Source organism: Hordeum vulgare, chromosome 2H, assembly GCF_904849725.1.
Source record: "Hordeum vulgare subsp. vulgare chromosome 2H, MorexV3_pseudomolecules_assembly, whole genome shotgun sequence".
Taxonomy (NCBI): domain Eukaryota; kingdom Viridiplantae; phylum Streptophyta; class Magnoliopsida; order Poales; family Poaceae; genus Hordeum; species Hordeum vulgare.
Window position 1 is genome coordinate 577,487,306 of NC_058519.1, and position 16,824 is coordinate 577,504,129.

At 46.1% G+C, this 16,824-nt stretch overlaps 43 non-coding genes and 4 pseudogenes across 43 annotated transcripts; all 47 read left to right on the forward strand.

The window, feature by feature from the left end:
* The first annotated feature begins 23 nt into the window (after positions 1–23).
* LOC123436331 lies at positions 24–142 on the forward strand. Its single transcript, XR_006627560.1, has one exon. It is a non-coding gene; the product is annotated as a 5S ribosomal RNA (ribosomal RNA).
* A 182-nt stretch (positions 143–324) lies between these two features.
* Positions 325–443, forward strand: LOC123438313. Its single transcript, XR_006629463.1, has one exon. It is a non-coding gene; the product is annotated as a 5S ribosomal RNA (ribosomal RNA).
* A 191-nt stretch (positions 444–634) lies between these two features.
* On the forward strand, positions 635–747 carry LOC123433596 (annotated as a pseudogene).
* Positions 748–916: 169 nt separating this feature from the next.
* On the forward strand, positions 917–1,035 carry LOC123434680. The gene has a single exon (XR_006625958.1). It is a non-coding gene; the product is annotated as a 5S ribosomal RNA (ribosomal RNA).
* A 182-nt stretch (positions 1,036–1,217) lies between these two features.
* Positions 1,218–1,336, forward strand: LOC123438404. Its single transcript, XR_006629547.1, has one exon. It is a non-coding gene; the product is annotated as a 5S ribosomal RNA (ribosomal RNA).
* Positions 1,337–1,533: 197 nt separating this feature from the next.
* Positions 1,534–1,652, forward strand: LOC123434681. Its single transcript, XR_006625959.1, has one exon. It is a non-coding gene; the product is annotated as a 5S ribosomal RNA (ribosomal RNA).
* Positions 1,653–1,831: 179 nt separating this feature from the next.
* On the forward strand, positions 1,832–1,950 carry LOC123431659. Its single transcript, XR_006623248.1, has one exon. It is a non-coding gene; the product is annotated as a 5S ribosomal RNA (ribosomal RNA).
* A 188-nt stretch (positions 1,951–2,138) lies between these two features.
* On the forward strand, positions 2,139–2,257 carry LOC123431949. Its single transcript, XR_006623554.1, has one exon. It is a non-coding gene; the product is annotated as a 5S ribosomal RNA (ribosomal RNA).
* A 191-nt stretch (positions 2,258–2,448) lies between these two features.
* Positions 2,449–2,561, forward strand: LOC123433469 (annotated as a pseudogene).
* Positions 2,562–2,721: 160 nt separating this feature from the next.
* Positions 2,722–2,840, forward strand: LOC123434683. The gene has a single exon (XR_006625960.1). It is a non-coding gene; the product is annotated as a 5S ribosomal RNA (ribosomal RNA).
* A 179-nt stretch (positions 2,841–3,019) lies between these two features.
* Positions 3,020–3,138, forward strand: LOC123436332. Its single transcript, XR_006627561.1, has one exon. It is a non-coding gene; the product is annotated as a 5S ribosomal RNA (ribosomal RNA).
* A 182-nt stretch (positions 3,139–3,320) lies between these two features.
* On the forward strand, positions 3,321–3,439 carry LOC123436334. Its single transcript, XR_006627563.1, has one exon. It is a non-coding gene; the product is annotated as a 5S ribosomal RNA (ribosomal RNA).
* A 179-nt stretch (positions 3,440–3,618) lies between these two features.
* On the forward strand, positions 3,619–3,737 carry LOC123436335. The gene has a single exon (XR_006627564.1). It is a non-coding gene; the product is annotated as a 5S ribosomal RNA (ribosomal RNA).
* A 182-nt stretch (positions 3,738–3,919) lies between these two features.
* LOC123436659 lies at positions 3,920–4,038 on the forward strand. Its single transcript, XR_006627872.1, has one exon. It is a non-coding gene; the product is annotated as a 5S ribosomal RNA (ribosomal RNA).
* Positions 4,039–4,220: 182 nt separating this feature from the next.
* LOC123437005 lies at positions 4,221–4,339 on the forward strand. The gene has a single exon (XR_006628209.1). It is a non-coding gene; the product is annotated as a 5S ribosomal RNA (ribosomal RNA).
* Positions 4,340–4,527: 188 nt separating this feature from the next.
* LOC123433073 lies at positions 4,528–4,646 on the forward strand. The gene has a single exon (XR_006624629.1). It is a non-coding gene; the product is annotated as a 5S ribosomal RNA (ribosomal RNA).
* Positions 4,647–4,834: 188 nt separating this feature from the next.
* LOC123433585 lies at positions 4,835–4,953 on the forward strand (annotated as a pseudogene).
* Positions 4,954–5,107: 154 nt separating this feature from the next.
* LOC123436099 lies at positions 5,108–5,226 on the forward strand. Its single transcript, XR_006627335.1, has one exon. It is a non-coding gene; the product is annotated as a 5S ribosomal RNA (ribosomal RNA).
* A 197-nt stretch (positions 5,227–5,423) lies between these two features.
* On the forward strand, positions 5,424–5,536 carry LOC123433513 (annotated as a pseudogene).
* Positions 5,537–5,711: 175 nt separating this feature from the next.
* Positions 5,712–5,830, forward strand: LOC123434684. The gene has a single exon (XR_006625961.1). It is a non-coding gene; the product is annotated as a 5S ribosomal RNA (ribosomal RNA).
* A 445-nt stretch (positions 5,831–6,275) lies between these two features.
* LOC123435328 lies at positions 6,276–6,394 on the forward strand. The gene has a single exon (XR_006626584.1). It is a non-coding gene; the product is annotated as a 5S ribosomal RNA (ribosomal RNA).
* A 182-nt stretch (positions 6,395–6,576) lies between these two features.
* LOC123436703 lies at positions 6,577–6,695 on the forward strand. Its single transcript, XR_006627916.1, has one exon. It is a non-coding gene; the product is annotated as a 5S ribosomal RNA (ribosomal RNA).
* Positions 6,696–6,877: 182 nt separating this feature from the next.
* Positions 6,878–6,995, forward strand: LOC123433291. The gene has a single exon (XR_006624821.1). It is a non-coding gene; the product is annotated as a 5S ribosomal RNA (ribosomal RNA).
* A 179-nt stretch (positions 6,996–7,174) lies between these two features.
* LOC123434685 lies at positions 7,175–7,293 on the forward strand. The gene has a single exon (XR_006625962.1). It is a non-coding gene; the product is annotated as a 5S ribosomal RNA (ribosomal RNA).
* Positions 7,294–7,475: 182 nt separating this feature from the next.
* On the forward strand, positions 7,476–7,594 carry LOC123437900. Its single transcript, XR_006629063.1, has one exon. It is a non-coding gene; the product is annotated as a 5S ribosomal RNA (ribosomal RNA).
* A 182-nt stretch (positions 7,595–7,776) lies between these two features.
* LOC123431562 lies at positions 7,777–7,895 on the forward strand. The gene has a single exon (XR_006623154.1). It is a non-coding gene; the product is annotated as a 5S ribosomal RNA (ribosomal RNA).
* A 182-nt stretch (positions 7,896–8,077) lies between these two features.
* Positions 8,078–8,196, forward strand: LOC123438761. The gene has a single exon (XR_006629885.1). It is a non-coding gene; the product is annotated as a 5S ribosomal RNA (ribosomal RNA).
* Positions 8,197–8,381: 185 nt separating this feature from the next.
* Positions 8,382–8,500, forward strand: LOC123431954. Its single transcript, XR_006623560.1, has one exon. It is a non-coding gene; the product is annotated as a 5S ribosomal RNA (ribosomal RNA).
* Positions 8,501–8,685: 185 nt separating this feature from the next.
* On the forward strand, positions 8,686–8,804 carry LOC123436100. Its single transcript, XR_006627336.1, has one exon. It is a non-coding gene; the product is annotated as a 5S ribosomal RNA (ribosomal RNA).
* Positions 8,805–8,992: 188 nt separating this feature from the next.
* On the forward strand, positions 8,993–9,112 carry LOC123432482. Its single transcript, XR_006624061.1, has one exon. It is a non-coding gene; the product is annotated as a 5S ribosomal RNA (ribosomal RNA).
* A 112-nt stretch (positions 9,113–9,224) lies between these two features.
* On the forward strand, positions 9,225–9,343 carry LOC123433041. The gene has a single exon (XR_006624600.1). It is a non-coding gene; the product is annotated as a 5S ribosomal RNA (ribosomal RNA).
* Positions 9,344–9,525: 182 nt separating this feature from the next.
* On the forward strand, positions 9,526–9,644 carry LOC123437901. Its single transcript, XR_006629064.1, has one exon. It is a non-coding gene; the product is annotated as a 5S ribosomal RNA (ribosomal RNA).
* Positions 9,645–9,835: 191 nt separating this feature from the next.
* On the forward strand, positions 9,836–9,955 carry LOC123432483. Its single transcript, XR_006624062.1, has one exon. It is a non-coding gene; the product is annotated as a 5S ribosomal RNA (ribosomal RNA).
* Positions 9,956–10,067: 112 nt separating this feature from the next.
* Positions 10,068–10,185, forward strand: LOC123433203. The gene has a single exon (XR_006624744.1). It is a non-coding gene; the product is annotated as a 5S ribosomal RNA (ribosomal RNA).
* Positions 10,186–10,367: 182 nt separating this feature from the next.
* On the forward strand, positions 10,368–10,486 carry LOC123437902. Its single transcript, XR_006629065.1, has one exon. It is a non-coding gene; the product is annotated as a 5S ribosomal RNA (ribosomal RNA).
* Positions 10,487–10,680: 194 nt separating this feature from the next.
* LOC123434686 lies at positions 10,681–10,799 on the forward strand. The gene has a single exon (XR_006625963.1). It is a non-coding gene; the product is annotated as a 5S ribosomal RNA (ribosomal RNA).
* A 182-nt stretch (positions 10,800–10,981) lies between these two features.
* Positions 10,982–11,100, forward strand: LOC123432478. The gene has a single exon (XR_006624058.1). It is a non-coding gene; the product is annotated as a 5S ribosomal RNA (ribosomal RNA).
* Positions 11,101–11,282: 182 nt separating this feature from the next.
* Positions 11,283–11,401, forward strand: LOC123438763. Its single transcript, XR_006629887.1, has one exon. It is a non-coding gene; the product is annotated as a 5S ribosomal RNA (ribosomal RNA).
* Positions 11,402–11,586: 185 nt separating this feature from the next.
* LOC123431955 lies at positions 11,587–11,705 on the forward strand. The gene has a single exon (XR_006623561.1). It is a non-coding gene; the product is annotated as a 5S ribosomal RNA (ribosomal RNA).
* A 182-nt stretch (positions 11,706–11,887) lies between these two features.
* LOC123436101 lies at positions 11,888–12,006 on the forward strand. Its single transcript, XR_006627337.1, has one exon. It is a non-coding gene; the product is annotated as a 5S ribosomal RNA (ribosomal RNA).
* Positions 12,007–12,200: 194 nt separating this feature from the next.
* Positions 12,201–12,320, forward strand: LOC123432816. Its single transcript, XR_006624386.1, has one exon. It is a non-coding gene; the product is annotated as a 5S ribosomal RNA (ribosomal RNA).
* Positions 12,321–12,432: 112 nt separating this feature from the next.
* Positions 12,433–12,551, forward strand: LOC123437904. The gene has a single exon (XR_006629067.1). It is a non-coding gene; the product is annotated as a 5S ribosomal RNA (ribosomal RNA).
* Positions 12,552–12,748: 197 nt separating this feature from the next.
* On the forward strand, positions 12,749–12,867 carry LOC123431836. The gene has a single exon (XR_006623425.1). It is a non-coding gene; the product is annotated as a 5S ribosomal RNA (ribosomal RNA).
* A 182-nt stretch (positions 12,868–13,049) lies between these two features.
* Positions 13,050–13,168, forward strand: LOC123435348. The gene has a single exon (XR_006626602.1). It is a non-coding gene; the product is annotated as a 5S ribosomal RNA (ribosomal RNA).
* Positions 13,169–13,350: 182 nt separating this feature from the next.
* LOC123437496 lies at positions 13,351–13,469 on the forward strand. The gene has a single exon (XR_006628673.1). It is a non-coding gene; the product is annotated as a 5S ribosomal RNA (ribosomal RNA).
* Positions 13,470–13,666: 197 nt separating this feature from the next.
* On the forward strand, positions 13,667–13,785 carry LOC123438115. Its single transcript, XR_006629275.1, has one exon. It is a non-coding gene; the product is annotated as a 5S ribosomal RNA (ribosomal RNA).
* Positions 13,786–13,967: 182 nt separating this feature from the next.
* On the forward strand, positions 13,968–14,086 carry LOC123437421. The gene has a single exon (XR_006628602.1). It is a non-coding gene; the product is annotated as a 5S ribosomal RNA (ribosomal RNA).
* Positions 14,087–16,824: the final 2,738 nt, after the last annotated feature.

The following is a 16,824-nucleotide window of genomic DNA, read 5'->3' on the forward strand; positions in this document are numbered from 1 at the left end:
GAACAAATAGATAGTTGCATGTCGGATGCGATCATACCAGCACTAAAGCACCGGATCCCATCAGAACTCCGAAGTTAAGCGTGCTTGGGTGAGAGTAGTACTAGGATGGGTGACCTCCTGGGAAGTCCTCGTGTTGCATTCCCCTTTTTAAATATATTTTTGCGCCACGTGACAAGGATGACGCGGGAGCGTGATCTATATGACCTCATTTTCTTATTTTTGACGATTACTGTGTGACTTTTCCCACCGCGCTTGACACCCAACGACTAGTAGTAGTAGTAGTAGTAGGGGCAAGCATAAGGAACAAATAGATAGTTGCATGTCGGATGCGATCATACCAGCACTAAAGCACCGGATCCCATCAGAACTACGAAGTTAAGCGTGCTTGGGCGAGAGTAGTACTAGGATGGGTGACCTCCTGGGAAGTCCTCGTGTTGCATTCCCCTTTTTAAATATATTTTTGCGCCACGTGACAAGGATGACGCGGGAGCGTGATCTATATGACCTCACTTTCTTATTTTTGACGATTACTGTGTGACTTTTCCCACCGCGCTTGACACCCAACGACTAGTAGTAGTAGTAGTAGTAGTAGTAGTAGGGGCAAGCATAAGGAACAAATAGATAGTTGCATGTCGGATGCGATCATACGAGCACTAAAGCACCGGATCCCATCAGAACTCCGAAGTTAAGCGTGCTTGGGCGAGAGTAGTACTAGGATGGGTGACCTCTATTTTTGCGCCACGTGACAAGGATGACGCGGGAGCGTGATCTATATGACCTCATTTTCTTATTTTTGACGATTACTGTGTGACTTTTCCCACCGCGCTTGACACCCAACGACTAGTAGTAGTAGTAGTAATAGTAGTAGTAGTAGTAGTAGGGGCAAGCATAAGGAACAAATAGATAGTTGCATGTCGGATGCGATCATACCAGCACTAAAGCACCGGATCCCATCAGAACTCCGAAGTTAAGCGTGCTTGGGCGAGAGTAGTACTAGGATGGGTGACCTCCTGGGAAGTCCTCGTGTTGCATTCCCCTTTTTAAATATATTTTTGCGCCACGTGACAAGGATGACGCGGGAGCGTGATCTATATGACCTCATTTTCTTATTTTTGACGATTACTGTGTGACTTTTCCCACCGTGCTTGACACCCAACGACTAGTAGTAGTAGTAGTAGTAGGGGCAAGCATAAGGAACAAATAGATAGTTGCATGTCGGATGCGATCATAACTGCACTAAAGCACCGGATCCCATCAGAACTCCGAAGTTAAGCGTGCTTGGGCGAGAGTAGTACTAGGATGGGTGACCTCCTGGGAAGTCCTCGTGTTGCATTCCCCTTTTTAAATATATTTTTGCGCCACGTGACAAGGATGACGCGGGAGCGTGATCTATATGACCTCATTTACTTATTTTTGACGATTACTGTGTGACTTTTCCCACCGCGTTTCACACCCAACGACTAGTAGTAGTAGTAGTAGTAGTAGTAGTAGTAGTAGGGGCAACCATAAGGAACAAATAGATAGTTGCATGTCGGATGCGATCATACCAGCACTAAAGCACCGGATCCCATCAGAACTCCGAAGTTAAGCGTGCTTGGGCGAGAGTAGTACTAGGATGGGTGACCTCCTGGGAAGTCCTCGTGTTGCATTCCCCTTTTTAAATATATTTTTGCGCCACGTGACAAGGATGACGCGGGACCGTGATCTATATGACCTTATTTTCTTATTTTTGACGATTACTGTGTGACTTTTCCCACCGCGCTTGACACCCAACGACTAGTAGTAGTAGTAGTAGGGGCAAGCATAAGGAACAAATAGATAGTTGCATGTCGGATGCGATCATACCAACACTAAAGCACCGGATCCCATCAGAACTCCGAAGTTAAGCGTGCTTGGGTGAGAGTAGTACTAGGATGGGTGACCTCCTGGGAAGTCCTCGTGTTGCATTCCCCTTTTTAAATATATTTTTGCGCCACGTGACAAGGATGACGCGGGAGCGTGATCTATATGACCTCATTTTCTTATTTTTGACGATTACTGTGTGACTTTTCCCACCGCGCTTGACACCCAACGACTAGTAGTAGTAGTAGTAGTAGTAGTAGGGGCAAGCATAAGGAACAAATAGATAGTTGCATGTCGGATGCGATCATACCAGCACTAAAGCAACGGATCCCATCAGAACTCCGAAGTTAAGCGTCCTTGGGCGAGAGTAGTACTAGGATGGGTGACCTCCTGGGAAGTCCTCGTGTTGCATTCCCCTTTTTAAATATATTTTTGTGCCACGTGACAAGGATGACGCGGGAGCGTGATCTATATGACCTCATTTTCTTATTTTTGACGATTACTGTGTGACTTTTCCCACCGCGCTTGACACCCAACGACTAGTAGTAGTAGTAGTAGTAGTAGTAGTAGGGGCAAGCATAAGGAACAAATAGATAGTTGCATGTCAGATGCGATCATACCAGCACTAAAGCACCGGATCCCATCAGAACTCCGAAGTTAAGCGTGCTTGGGCGAGAGTAGTACTAGGATGGGTGACCTCTATTTTTGCGCCACGTGACAAGGATGACGCGGGAGCGTGATCTATATGACCTCATTTCCTTATTTTTGACGATTACTGTGTGACTTTTCCCACCGCGTTTCACACCCAACGACTAGTAGTAGTAGTAGTAGTAGTAGTAGTAGGGGCAACCATAAGGAACAAATAGATAGTTGCATGACGGATGCGATCATACCAGCACTAAAGCACCGGATCCCATCAGAACTCCGAAGTTAAGCGTGCTTGGGCGAGAGTAGTACTAGGATGGGTGACCTCCTGGGAAGTCCTCGTGTTGCATTCCCCTTTTTAAATATATTTTTGCGCCACGTGACAAGGATGACGCGGGACCGTGATCTATATGACCTTATTTTCTTATTTTTGACGATTACTGTGTGACTTTTCCCACCGCGCTTGACACCCAACGACTAGTAGTAGTAGTAGTAGGGGCAAGCATAAGGAACAAATAGATAGTTGCATGTCGGATGCGATCATACCAGCACTAAAGCACCGGATCCCATCAGAACTCCGAAGTTAAGCGTGCTTGGGTGAGAGTAGTACTAGGATGGGTGACCTCCTGGGAAGTCCTCGTGTTGCATTCCCCTTTTTAAATATATTTTTGCGCCACGTGACAAGGATGACGCGGGAGCGTGATCTATATGACCTCATTTTCTTATTTTTGACGATTACTGTGTGACTTTTCCCACCGCGCTTGACACCCAACGACTAGTAGTAGTAGTAGTAGTAGGGGCAAGCATAAGGAACAAATAGATAGTTGCATGTCGGATGCGATCATACCAGCACTAAAGCACCGGATCCCATCAGAACTCCGAAGTTAAGCGTGCTTGGGTGAGAGTAGTACTAGGATGGGTGACCTCCTGGGAAGTCCTCGTGTTGCATTCCCCTTTTTAAATATATTTTTGCGCCACGTGACAAGGATGACGCGGGACCGTGATCTATATGACCTTATTTTCTTATTTTTGACGATTACTGTGTGACTTTTCCCACCGCGCTTGACACCCAACGACTAGTAGTAGTAGTAGTAGGGGCAAGCATAAGGAACAAATAGATAGTTGCATGTCGGATGCGATCATACCAGCACTAAAGCACCGGATCCCATCAGAACTCCGAAGTTAAGCGTGCTTGGGTGAGAGTAGTACTAGGATGGGTGACCTCCTGGGAAGTCCTCGTGTTGCATTCCCCTTTTTAAATATATTTTTGCGCCACGTGACAAGGATGACGCGGGAGCGTGATCTATATGACCTCATTTTCTTATTTTTGACGATTACTGTGTGACTTTTCCCACCGCGCTTGACACCCAACGACTAGTAGTAGTAGTAGTAGTAGGGGCAAGCATAAGGAACAAATAGATAGTTGCATGTCGGATGCGATCATACCAGCACTAAAGCAACGGATCCCATCAGAACTCCGAAGTTAAGCGTGCTTGGGCGAGAGTAGTACTAGGATGGGTGACCTCCTGGGAAGTCCTCGTGTTGCATCCCCCTTTTTAAATATATTTTTGCGCCACGTGACGAGGATGACGCGGGAGCGTGATCTATATGACCTCATTTTCTTATTTTTGACGATTACTGTGTGACTTTTCCCACCGTGCTTGACACCCAACGACTAGTAGTAGTAGTAGTAGTAGGGGCAAGCATAAGGAACAAATAGATAGTTGCATGTCGGATGCGATCATACCAGCACTAAAGCACCGGATCCCATCAGAACTCCGAAGTTAAGCGTGCTTGGGCGAAAGTAGTACTAGGATGGGTGACCTCCTGGGAAGTCCTCGTGTTGCATTCCCCTTTTTAAATATATTTTTGCGCCACGTGACAAGGATGACGCGGGAGCGTGATCTATATGACCTCATTTTCTTATTTTTGACGATTACTGTGTGACTTTTCCCACCGCGCTTGACACCCAACGACTAGTAGTAGTAGTAGTAGTAGTAGTACGGGAAAGCATAAGGAACAAATAGATAGTTGCATGTCGGATGCGATCATAACAGCACTAAAGCATCGGATCCCATGAGAACTCCGAAGTTAAGCGTGCTCGGGCGGGAGTAGTACTAGGATGGGTTACCTCCTGGGAAGTCCTCGTGTTGCATTCCCCTTTTTAAATATATTTTTGCGCCACGTGACGAGGATGACGCGGGAGCGTGATCTATATGACCTCATTTTCTTATTTTTGACGATTACTGTGTGACTTTTCCCACCGTGCTTGACACCCAACGACTAGTAGTAGTAGTAGTAGTAGTAGTAGGGGCAAGCATAAGGAACAAATAGATAGTTGCATGTCGGATGCGATCATACCAGCACTAAAGCACCGGATCCCATCAGAACTCCAAAGTTAAGCGTGCTTGGGCGAGAGTAGTACTAGGATGGGTGTTTTTTAAATATATTTTTGCGCCACGTGACGAGGATGACGCGGGAGCGTGATCTATATGACCTCATTTTCTTATTTTTGACGATTACTGTGTGACTTTTCCCACCGTGCTTGACACCCAACGACTAGTAGTAGTAGTAGTAGTAGTAGGGGCAAGCATACGGAACAAATAGATAGTTGCATGTCGGATGCGATCATACCAGCACTAAAGCACCGGATCCCATCAGAACTCCAAAGTTAAGCGTGCTTGGGCGAGAGTAGTACTAGGATGGGTGACCTCCTGGGAAGTCCTCGTGTTGCATTCCCCTTTTTAAATATATTTTTGCGCCACGTGACAAGGATGACGCGGGAGCGTGATCTATATGACCTCATTTTCTTATTTTTGACGATTACTGTGTGACTTTTCCCACCGCGCTTGACACCCAACGACTAGTAGTAGTAGTAGTAGTAGTAGTAGTAGTAGTAGGGGCAAGCATAAGGAACAAATAGATAGTTGCATGTCGGATGCGATCATACCAGCACTAAAGCACCGGATCCCATCAGAACTCCGAAGTTAAGCGTGCTTGGGCGAGAGTAGTACTAGGATGGGTGACCTCTATTTTTGCGCCACGTGACAAGGATGACGCGGGAGCGTGATCTATATGACCTTATTTTCTTATTTTTGACGATTACTATGTGACTTTTCCCACCGCGCTTGACACCCAACGACTAGTAGTAGTAGTAGTAGTAGTAGTAGTAGTAGTAGTAGTAGTAGGGGCAAGCATAAGGAACAAATAGATAGTTGCATGTCGGATGCGATCATACCAGCACTAAAGCACCGGATCCCATCAGAACTCCGAAGTTAAGCGTGCTTGGGCGAGAGTAGTACTAGGATGGGTGACCTCCTGGGAAGTCCTCGTGTTGCATTCCCCTTTTTAAATATATTTTTGCGCCACGTGACAAGGACGACGCGGGAGCGTGATCTATATGACCTCATTTTCTTATTTTTGACGATTACTGTGTGACTTTTCCCACCGTGCTTGACACCCAACGACTAGTAGTAGTAGTAGTAGTAGGGGCAAGCATAAGGAACAAATAGATAGTTGCATGTCGGATGCGATCATAACAGCACTAAAGCACCGGATCGATGGGTGACCTCTTGGGAAGTCCTCGTGTTGCATTCCCCTTTTTAAATATATTTTTGCGCCACGTGACAAGGATGACGCGGGAGCGTGATCTATATGACCTCATTTACTTATTTTTGACGATTACTGTGTGACTTTTCCCACCGCGCTTGACACCCAACGACTAGTAGTAGTAGTAGTAGTAGTAGTAGTAGGGGCAAGCATAAGGAACAAATAGATAGTTGCATGTTGGATGCGATCATACCAGCACTAAAGCACCGGATCCCATTAGAACTCCGAAGTTAAGCGTGCTTGGGCGAGAGTAGTACTAGGATGGGTGACCTCGTGGGAAGTCCTCGTGTTGCATTCCCCTTTTTAAATATATTTTTGCGCCACGTGACAAGGATGACGCGGGACCGTGATCTATATGACCTCATTTTCTTATTTTTGACTATTACTGTGTGACTTTTCCCACCGCGCTTGACACCCAACGACTAGTAGTAGTAGTAGTAGTAGGGGCAAGCATAAGGAACAAATAGATAGTTGCATGTCGGATGCGATCATACCAGCACTAAAGCACGGGATCCCATCAGAACTCCGAAGTTAAGCGTGCTTGGGCGAGAGTAGTACTAGGATGGGTGACCTCCTGGGAAGTCCTCGTGTTGCATTCCCCTTTTTAAATATATTTTTGCGCCACGTGACAAGGATGACGCGGGAGCGTGATCTATATGACTTCATTTTCTTATTTTTGACGATTACTGTGTGACTTTTCCCACCGCGCTTGACACCCAACGACTAGTAGTAGTAGTAGTAGTAGGGGCAAGCATAAGGAACAAATAGATAGTTGCATGTCGGATGTGATCATACCAGCACTAAAGCATCGATCCCATCAGAACTCCGAAGTTAAGCGTGCTTGGGCGAAAGTAGTACTAGGATGGGTGACCTCCTGGGAAGTCCTCGTGTTGCATTCCCCTTTTTAAATATATTTTTGCGCCACGTGACAAGGATGACGCGGGAGCGTGATCTATATGACCTCATTTTCTTATTTTTGACGATTACTGTGTGACTTTTCCCACCGCGCTTGACACCCAACGACTAGTAGTAGTAGTAGTAGGGGCAAGCATAAGGAACAAATAGATAGTTGGATGTCGGATGCGATCATACCAGCACTAAAGCACCGGATCCCATCAGAACTCCGAAGTTAAGCGTGCTTGGGCGAGAGTAGTACTAGGATGGGTGACCTCCTGGGAAGTCCTCGTGTTGCATTCCCCTTTTTAAATATATTTTTGCGCCACGTGACAAGGATGACGCGGGAGCGTGATCTGTATGACCTCATTTTCTTATTTTTGACGATTACTCTGTGACTTTTCCCACCGTGCTTGACACCCAACGACTAGTAGTAGTAGTAGTAGTAGGGGCAAGCATAAGGAACAAATAGATAGTTGCATGTCGGATGCGATCATAACAGCACTAAAGCACCGGATCCCATCAGAACTCCGAAGTTAAGCGTGCTTGGGCGAGAGTAGTACTAGGATGGGTGACCTCCTGGGAAGTCCTCGTGTTGCATTCCCCTTTTTAAATATATTTTTGCGCCACGTGACAAGGATGACGCGGGACCGTGATCTATATGACCTCATTTTCTTATTTTTGACGATTACTGTGTGACTTTTCCCACCGCGCTTGACACCCAACGACTAGTAGTAGTAGTAGTAGTAGGGGCAAGCATAAGGAACAAATAGATAGTTGCATGTCGGATGCGATCATACCAGCACTAAAGCACGGGATCTCATCAGAACTCCGAAGTTAAGCGTGCTTGGGCGAGAGTAGTACTAGGATGGGTGACCTCCTGTGAAGTCCTCGTGTTGCATTCCCCTTTTTAAATATATTTTTGCGCCACGTGACAAGGATGACGCGGGAGCGTGATCTATATGACCTCATTTTCTTATTTTTGACGATTACTCTGTGACTTTTCCCACCGCGCTTGACACCCAACGACTAGTAGTAGTAGTAGTAGTAGGGGCAAGCATAAGGAACAAATAGATAGTTGCATGTCGGATGCGATCATACCAGCACTAAAGCATCGGATCCCATCAGAACTCCGAAGTTAAGCGTGCTTGGGCGAAAGTAGTACTAGGATGGGTGACCTCCTGGGAAGTCCTCGTGTTGCATTCCCCTTTTTAAATATATTTTTGCGCCACGTGACAAGGATGACGCGGGAGCGTGATCTATATGACCTCATTTTCTTATTTTTGACGATTACTGTGTGACTTTTCCCACCGCGCTTGACACCCAACGACTAGTAGTAGTAGTAGTAGTAGTACGGGAAAGCATAAGGAACAAATAGATAGTTGCATGTCGGATGCGATCATAACAGCACTAAAGCATCGGATCCCATCAGAACTCCGAAGTTAAGCGTGCTTGGGCGAGAGTAGTACTAGGATGGGTGACCTCCTGGGAAGTCCTCGTGTTGCATTCCCCTTTTTAAATATATTTTTGCGCCACGTGACGACGATGACGCGGGAGCGTGATCTATATGACCTCATTTTCTTATTTTTGACGATTACTGTGTGACTTTTCCCACCGTGCTTGACACCCAACGACTAGTAGTAGTAGTAGTAGTAGTAGGGGCAAGCATAAGGAACAAATAGATAGTTGCATGTCGGATGCGATCATACCAGCACTAAAGCACCGGATCCCATCAGAACTCCAAAGTTAAGCGTGCTTGGGCGAGAGTAGTACTAGGATGGGTGACCTCCTGGGAAGTCCTCGTGTTGCATTCCCCTTTTTAAATATATTTTTGCGCCACGTGACAAGGATGACGCGGGAGCGTGATCTATATGACCTCATTTTCTTATTTTTGACGATTACTGTGTGACTTTTCCCACCGCGCTTGACACCCAACGACTAGTAGTAGTAGTAGTAGTAGTAGTAGGGGCAAGCATAAGGAACAAATAGATAGTTGCATGTCGGATGCGATCATACCAGCACTAAAGCACCGGATCCCATCAGAACTCCGAAGTTAAGCGTGCTTGGGCGAGAGTAGTACTAGGATGGGTGACCTCCTGGGAAGTCCTCGTGACCTCATTTTCTTATTTTTGACGATTACTGTGTGACTTTTCCCACCGTGCTTGACACCCAACGACTACTAGTAGTAGTAGTAGTAGGGGCAAGCATAAGGAACAAATAGATAGTTGCATGTCGGATGCGATCATAACAGCACTAAAGCACCGGATCCCATCAGAACTCCGAAGTTAAGCGTGGTTGGGCGAGAGTAGTACTAGGAAGGGTGACCTCCTGGGAAGTCCTCGTGTTGCATTCCCCTTTTTAAATATATTTTTGCGCCACGTGACAAGGATGACGCGGGAGCGTGATCTATATGACCTCATTTTCTTATTTTTGACGATTACTGTGTGACTTTTCCCACCGTGCTTGACACCCAACGACTAGTAGTAGTAGTAGTAGTAGGGGCAAGCATAAGGAACAAATAGATAGTTGCATGTCGGATGCGATCATAACAGCACTAAAGCACCGGATCCCATCAGAACTCCGAAGTTAAGCGTGCTTGGGCGAGAGTAGTACTAGGATGGGTGACCTCCTGGGAAGTCCTCGTGTTGCATTCCCCTTTTTAAATATATTTTTACGCCACGTGACAAGGATGACGCGGGAGCGTGATCTATATGACCTCATTTACTTATTTTTGACGATTACTGTGTGACTTTTCCCACCGCGCTTGACACCCAACGACTAGTAGTAGTAGTAGTAGTAGTAGTAGTAGGGGCAAGCATAAGGAACAAATAGATAGTTGCATGTCGGATGCGATCATACCAGCACTAAAGCACCGGATCCCATCAGAACTCCGAAGTTAAGCGTGCTTGGGCGAGAGTAGTACTAGGATGGGTGACCTCCTGGGAAGTCCTCGTGACCTCATTTTCTTATTTTTGACGATTACTGTGTGACTTTTCCCACCGTGCTTGACACCCAACGACTACTAGTAGTAGTAGTAGTAGGGGCAAGCATAAGGAACAAATAGATAGTTGCATGTCGGATGCGATCATAACAGCACTAAAGCACCGGATCCCATCAGAACTCCGAAGTTAGCGTGCTTGGGCGAGAGTAGTACTAGGATGGGTGACCTCCTGTGAAGTCCTCGTGTTGCATTCCCCTTTTTAAATATATTTTTGCGCCACGTGACAAGGATGACGCGGGAGCGTGATCTATATGACCTCATTTTCTTATTTTAGACGATTACTGTGTGACTTTTCCCACCGTGCTTGACACCCAACGACTAGTAGTAGTAGTAGTAGTAGGGGCAAGCATAAGGAACAAATAGATAGTTGCATGTCGGATGCGATCATAACAGCACTAAAGCACCGGATCCCATCAGAACTCCGAAGTTAAGCGTGCTTGGGCGAGAGTAGTACTAGGATGGGTGACCTCCTGGGAAGTCCTCGTGTTGCATTCCCCTTTTTAAATATATTTTTGCGCCACGTGACAAGGATGACGCGGGAGCGTGATCTATATGACCTCATTTACTTATTTTTGACGATTACTGTGTGACTTTTCCCACCGCGCTTGACACCCAACGACTAGTAGTAGTAGTAGTAGTAGTAGTAGTAGTAGGGGCAAGCATAAGGAACAAATAGATAGTTGCATGTTGGATGCGATCATACCAGCACTAAAGCACCGGATCCCATCAGAACTCCGAAGTTAAGCGTGCTTGGGCGAGAGTAGTACTAGGATGGGTGACCTCCTGGGAAGTCCTCGTGTTGCATTCCCCTTTTTAAATATATTTTTGCGCCACGTGACAAGGATGACGCGGGACCGTGATCTATATGACCTCATTTTCTTATTTTTGACGATTACTGTGTGACTTTTCCCACCGCGCTTGACACCCAACGACTAGTAGTAGTAGTAGTAGTAGGGGCAAGCATAAGGAACAAATAGATAGTTGCATGTCGGATGCGATCATACCAGCACTAAAGCACGGGATCTCATCAGAACTCCGAAGTTAAGCGTGCTTGGGCGAGAGTAGTACTAGGATGGGTGACCTCCTCTGAAGTCCTCGTGTTGCATTCCCCTTTTTAAATATAATTTTGCGCCACGTGACAAGGATGACGCGGGAGCGTGATCTATATGACCTCATTTTCTTATTTTTGACGATTACTCTGTGACTTTTCCCACCGCGCTTGACACCCAACGACTAGTAGTAGTAGTAGTAGTAGGGGCAAGCATAAGGAACAAATAGATAGTTGCATGTCGGATGCGATCATACCAGCACTAAAGCATCGGATCCCATCAGAACTCCGAAGTTAAGCGTGCTTGGGCGAAAGTAGTACTAGGATGGGTGACCTCCTGGGAAGTCCTCGTGTTGCATTCCCCTTTTTAAATATATTTTTGCGCCACGTGACAAGGATGACGCGGGAGCGTGATCTATATGACCTCATTTTCTTATTTTTGACGATTACTGTGTGACTTTTCCCACCGCGCTTGACACCCAACGACTAGTAGTAGTAGTAGTAGTAGTACGGGAAAGCATAAGGAACAAATAGATAGTTGCATGTCGGATGCGATCATAACAGCACTAAAGCATCGGATCCCATCAGAACTCCGAAGTTAAGCGTGCTTGGGCGAGAGTAGTACTAGGATGGGTGACCTCCTGGGAAGTCCTCGTGTTGCATTCCCCTTTTTAAATATATTTTTGCGCCACGTGACGACGATGACGCGGGAGCGTGATCTATATGACCTCATTTTCTTATTTTTGACGATTACTGTGTGACTTTTCCCACCGTGCTTGACACCCAACGACTAGTAGTAGTAGTAGTAGTAGGGGCAAGCATAAGGAACAAATAGATAGTTGCATGTCGGATGCGATCATACCAGCACTAAAGCACCGGATCCCATCAGAACTCCAAAGTTAAGCGTGCTTGGGCGAGAGTAGTACTAGGATGGGTGACCTCCTGGGAAGTCCTCGTGTTGCATTCCCCTTTTTAAATATATTTTTGCGCCACGTGACAAGGATGACGCGGGAGCGTGATCTATATGACCTCATTTTCTTATTTTTGACGATTACTGTGTGACTTTTCCCACCGCGCTTGACACCCAACGACTAGTAGTAGTAGTAGTAGTAGTAGTAGTAGTAGGGGCAAGCATAAGGAACAAATAGATAGTTGCATGTCGGATGCGATCATACCAGCACTAAAGCACCGGATCCCATCAGAACTCCGAAGTTAAGCGTGCTTGGGCGAGAGTAGTACTAGGATGGGTGACCTCCTGGGAAGTCCTTGTGACCTCATTTTCTTATTTTTGACGATTACTGTGTGACTTTTCCCACCGTGCTTGACACCCAACGACTACTAGTAGTAGTAGTAGTAGGGGCAAGCATAAGGAACAAATAGATAGTTGCATGTCGGATGCGATCATAACAGCACTAAAGCACCGGATCCCATCAGAACTCCGAAGTTAAGCGTGCTTGGGCGAGAGTAGTACTAGGATGGGTGACCTCCTGGGAAGTCCTCGTGTTGCATTCCCCTTTTTAAATATATTTTTGCGCCACGTGACAAGGATGACGCGGGAGCGTGATCTATATGACCTCATTTACTTATTTTTGACGATTACTGTGTGACTTTTCCCACCGCGCTTGACACCCAACGACTAGTAGTAGTAGTAGTAGTAGTAGTAGTAGTAGTAGGGGCAAGCATAAGGAACAAATAGATAGTCGCATGTTGGATGCGATCATACCAGCACTAAAGCACCGGATCCCATCAGAACTCCGAAGTTAAGCGTGCTTGGGCGAGAGTAGTACTAGGATGGGTGACCTCCTAGGAAGTCCTCGTGTTCCATTCCCCTTTTTAAATATATTTTTGCGCCACGTGACAAGGATGACGCGGGACCGTGATCTATATGACCTCATTTTCTTATTTTTGACGATTACTGTGTGACTTTTCCCACCGCGCTTGACACCCAACGACTAGTAGTAGTAGTAGTAGTAGGGGCAAGCATAAGGAACAAATAGATAGTTGCATGTCGGATGCGATCATACCAGCACTAAAGCACCGGATCTCATCAGAACTCCGAAGTTAAGCGTGCTTGGGCGAGAGTAGTACTAGGATGGGTGACCTCCTGGGAAGTCCTCGTGTTGCATTCCCCTTTTTAAATATATTTTTGCGCCACGTGACAAGGATGACGCGGGAGCGTGATCTATATGACCTCATTTTCTTATTTTTGACGATTACTGTGTGACTTTTCCCAACGCGCTTGACACCCAACGACTAGTAGTAGTAGTAGTAGTAGGGGCAAGCATAAGGAACAAATAGATAGTTGCATGTCGGATGCGATCATACCAGCACTAAAGCACCGGATCCCATCAGAACTCCGAAGTTAAGCGTGCTTGGGCGAGAGTAGTACTAGGATGGGTGACCTCTTGGGAAGTCCTCGTGTAGCATTCCCCTTTTTAAATATATTTTTGCGCCACGTGACAAGGATGACGCGGGACCGTGATCTATATGACCTCATTTTCTTATTTTTGACGATTACTGTGTGACTTTTCCCACCGCGCTTGACACCCAACGACTAGTAGTAGTAGTAGTAGTAGTAGTAGTAGTAGTAGGGGCAAGCATAAGGAACAAATAGATAGTTGCATGTCGGATGCGATCATACCAGCACTAAAGCACCGGATCCCATCAGAACTCCGAAGTTAAGCGTGCTTGGGAGAGAGTAGTACTAGGATGGGTGACCTCCTGGGAAGTCCTCGTGTTGCATTCCCCTTTTTAAATATATTTTTGCGCCACGTGACAAGGATGACGCGAGACCGTGATCTATATGACCTCATTTTCTTATTTTTGACGATTACTGTGTGACTTTTCCCACCGCGCTTGACACCCAACGACTAGTAGTAGTAGTAGTAGTAGGGGCAAGCATAAGGAACAAATAGATAGTTGCATGTCGGATGCGATCATACCAACACTAAAGCACCGGATCCCATCAGAACTCCGAAGTTAAGCGTGCTTGGGCGAGAGTAGTACTAGGATGGGTGACCTCCTGGGAAGTCCTCGTGTTGCATTCCCCTTTTTAAATATATTTTTGCGCCACGTGACAAGGATGACGCGGGAGCGTGATCTATATGACCTCATTTTCTTATTTTTGACGATTACTGTGTGACTTTTCCCACCGCGCTTGACACCCAACGACTAGTAGTAGTAGTAGTAGTAGTAGTAGTAGTAGTAGGGCAAGCATAAGGAACAAATAGATAGTTGTGTTGGGGAACGTCGCAAGGGAAACAAAAAATTTCCTACGCGCACGAAGACCTATCATGGTGATGTCCATCTACGAGAGGGGATGAGTGATCTACGTACCCTTGTAGATCGTACAGCAGAAGCGATTAGAGATCGCGGTTGATGTAGTGGAACGTCCTCACGTCCCTCGATCCGCCCCGCGAACAATCCCGCGATCAGTCCCACGATCTAGTACCGAACGGACGGCACCTCCGCGTTCAGCACACGTACAGCTCGACGATGATCTCGGCCTTCTTGATCCAGCAAGAGAGACGGAGAGGTAGAAGAGTTCTCCGGCAGCGTGACGGCGCGCCGGAGGTTGGTGATGATCTCGTCTCAGCAGGGCTCCGTCCGAGCTCCGCAGAAACGCGATCTAGAGGGAAAACTATGGAGGTATGTGGTCGGGCAGCCGTGAGAAAAGTCGTCTCAAATCAGCCCTAAAACCTCCGTATATATAGGTGGGAGGGAGGGGAGGAGGCAGCCTCAAAACCTAAAGGTTTGGCCGAAATTGGAGGTGGAGGAGTCCTACTCCAATCCTACTTGGAGTAGGATTCCACCTTCCCACTTGGAAACTCTTTCCACCTTGTGTTTTTTCCTTCTCAAACCTTATGGGCCTTAGTGGGAACTTATTCCAGCCCACTAGGGGCTGGTTTATCTCTTCCCATAGCCCATGAGACCCCTTGGGGCGTGACACCCCTCCCGATGGTCCCCGGCACCCCTCCCGGCACTCCCGGTACACTACCGATGAGCCTGAAACTTTTCCGGTAATGCACGAAAACCTTCCGGTAACCAAATGAGGTCATCCTATATATCAATCTTCGTTTCCGGACCATTCCGGAAACCCTCGTGACGTCCGTGATCTCATCCGGGACTCCGAACAACATTCGGTAACCAACCATATAACTCAAATACGCATAAAACAACGTCGAACCTTAAGTGTGCAGACCCTGCGGGTTCGAGAACTATGTAGACATGACCCGAGTGACTCCTCGGTCAATATCCAATAGCGGGACCTGGATGCCCATATTGGATCCTACATATTCTACGAAGATCTTATCGTTTGAACCTCAGTGCCAAGGATTCATATAATCCCGTATGTCATTCCCTTTGTCCTTCGGTATGTTACTTGCCCGAGATTCGATCGTCAGTATCCGCATACCTATTTCAATCTCGTTTACTGGCAAGTCTCTTTACTCGTTCCGTAATACAAGATCCCGCAACTTACACTAAGTTACATTGCTTGCAAGGCTTGTGTGTGATGTTGTATTACCGAGTGGGCCCCGAGATACCTCTCCGTTCACACGGAGTGACAAATCCCAGTCTTGATCCATACTAACTCAACTAACACCTTCGGAGATACCTGTAGAGCATCTTTATAGTCACCCAGTTACGTTGCGACGTTTGATACACACAAAGCATTCCTCCGGTGTCAGTGAGTTATATGATCTCATGGTCATAGGAATAAATACTTGACACGCAGAAAACAGTAGCAACAAAATGACACGATCAACATGCTACGTCTATTAGTTTGGGTCTAGTCCATCACATGATTCTCCTAATGATGTGATCCCGTTATCAAGTGACAACACTTGCCTATGGCCAGGAAACCTTGACCATCTTTTGAACAACGAGCTAGTCAACTAGAGGCTTACTAGGGACAGTGTTTTGTCTATGTGTCCACACAAGTATTGTGTTTCCAATCAATACAATTATAGCATGGATAATAAACGATTATCATGAACTAAGAAATATAATAATAACTAATTTATTATTGCCTCTAGGGCATATTTCCAACAGTCTCCCACTTGCACTAGAGTCAATAATCTAGTTCACATCACCATGTGATTCCAATGAATCCAACACCCATATAGTTATGGGGTCTGATCAAGTCTTGCTCGTGAGAGAGGTTTTAGTCAACGGTTCTGAAACTTTCAGATTCGTGCGTTCTTTACAAATCTTTATGTCATCTTATAGATGCTGCTACTACGTGCTATTCGGAAATGCTCCAAATATCTACTCTACTATATGAATCCGTTTCACTACTCATAGTTATCCGGATTAGTGTCAAAGCTTGCATTGACGTAACCCTTTACGACAAACTCTTTAACCACCTCCATAATCGAGAAAAATTCCTTAGTCCATTAGTTACTAAGGATAAATTTCGACCGCTGCTAGTGATTCAATCATGGATCACTCTCTGTACCTCTCAACATACTTTGAGTCAAGGCACACTTCAGGTGCGGTACACAGCATGGCATACTTTAGATTCTACGGCTAAGGCATAGAAGACGACCTTCGTCTATTCTCTTTATTCTGCCGTGGTCGGGTTTTGAGTCTTACTCAAATTCACACCTCACAACGCAACCAAGAACTCCTTCTTTGCTGGTCTATTTTGAACTCTTTCAAAAACTTGTCAAGGCATGCATCTTGTTGAAACTTCTATTAAGCGCTTTCGATCTATCTCCATAGATCTTTGATGCTCAACGTTCAAGTAGCGTAATCCAGGTACTCCTTTGAAAACTTCTTTCAA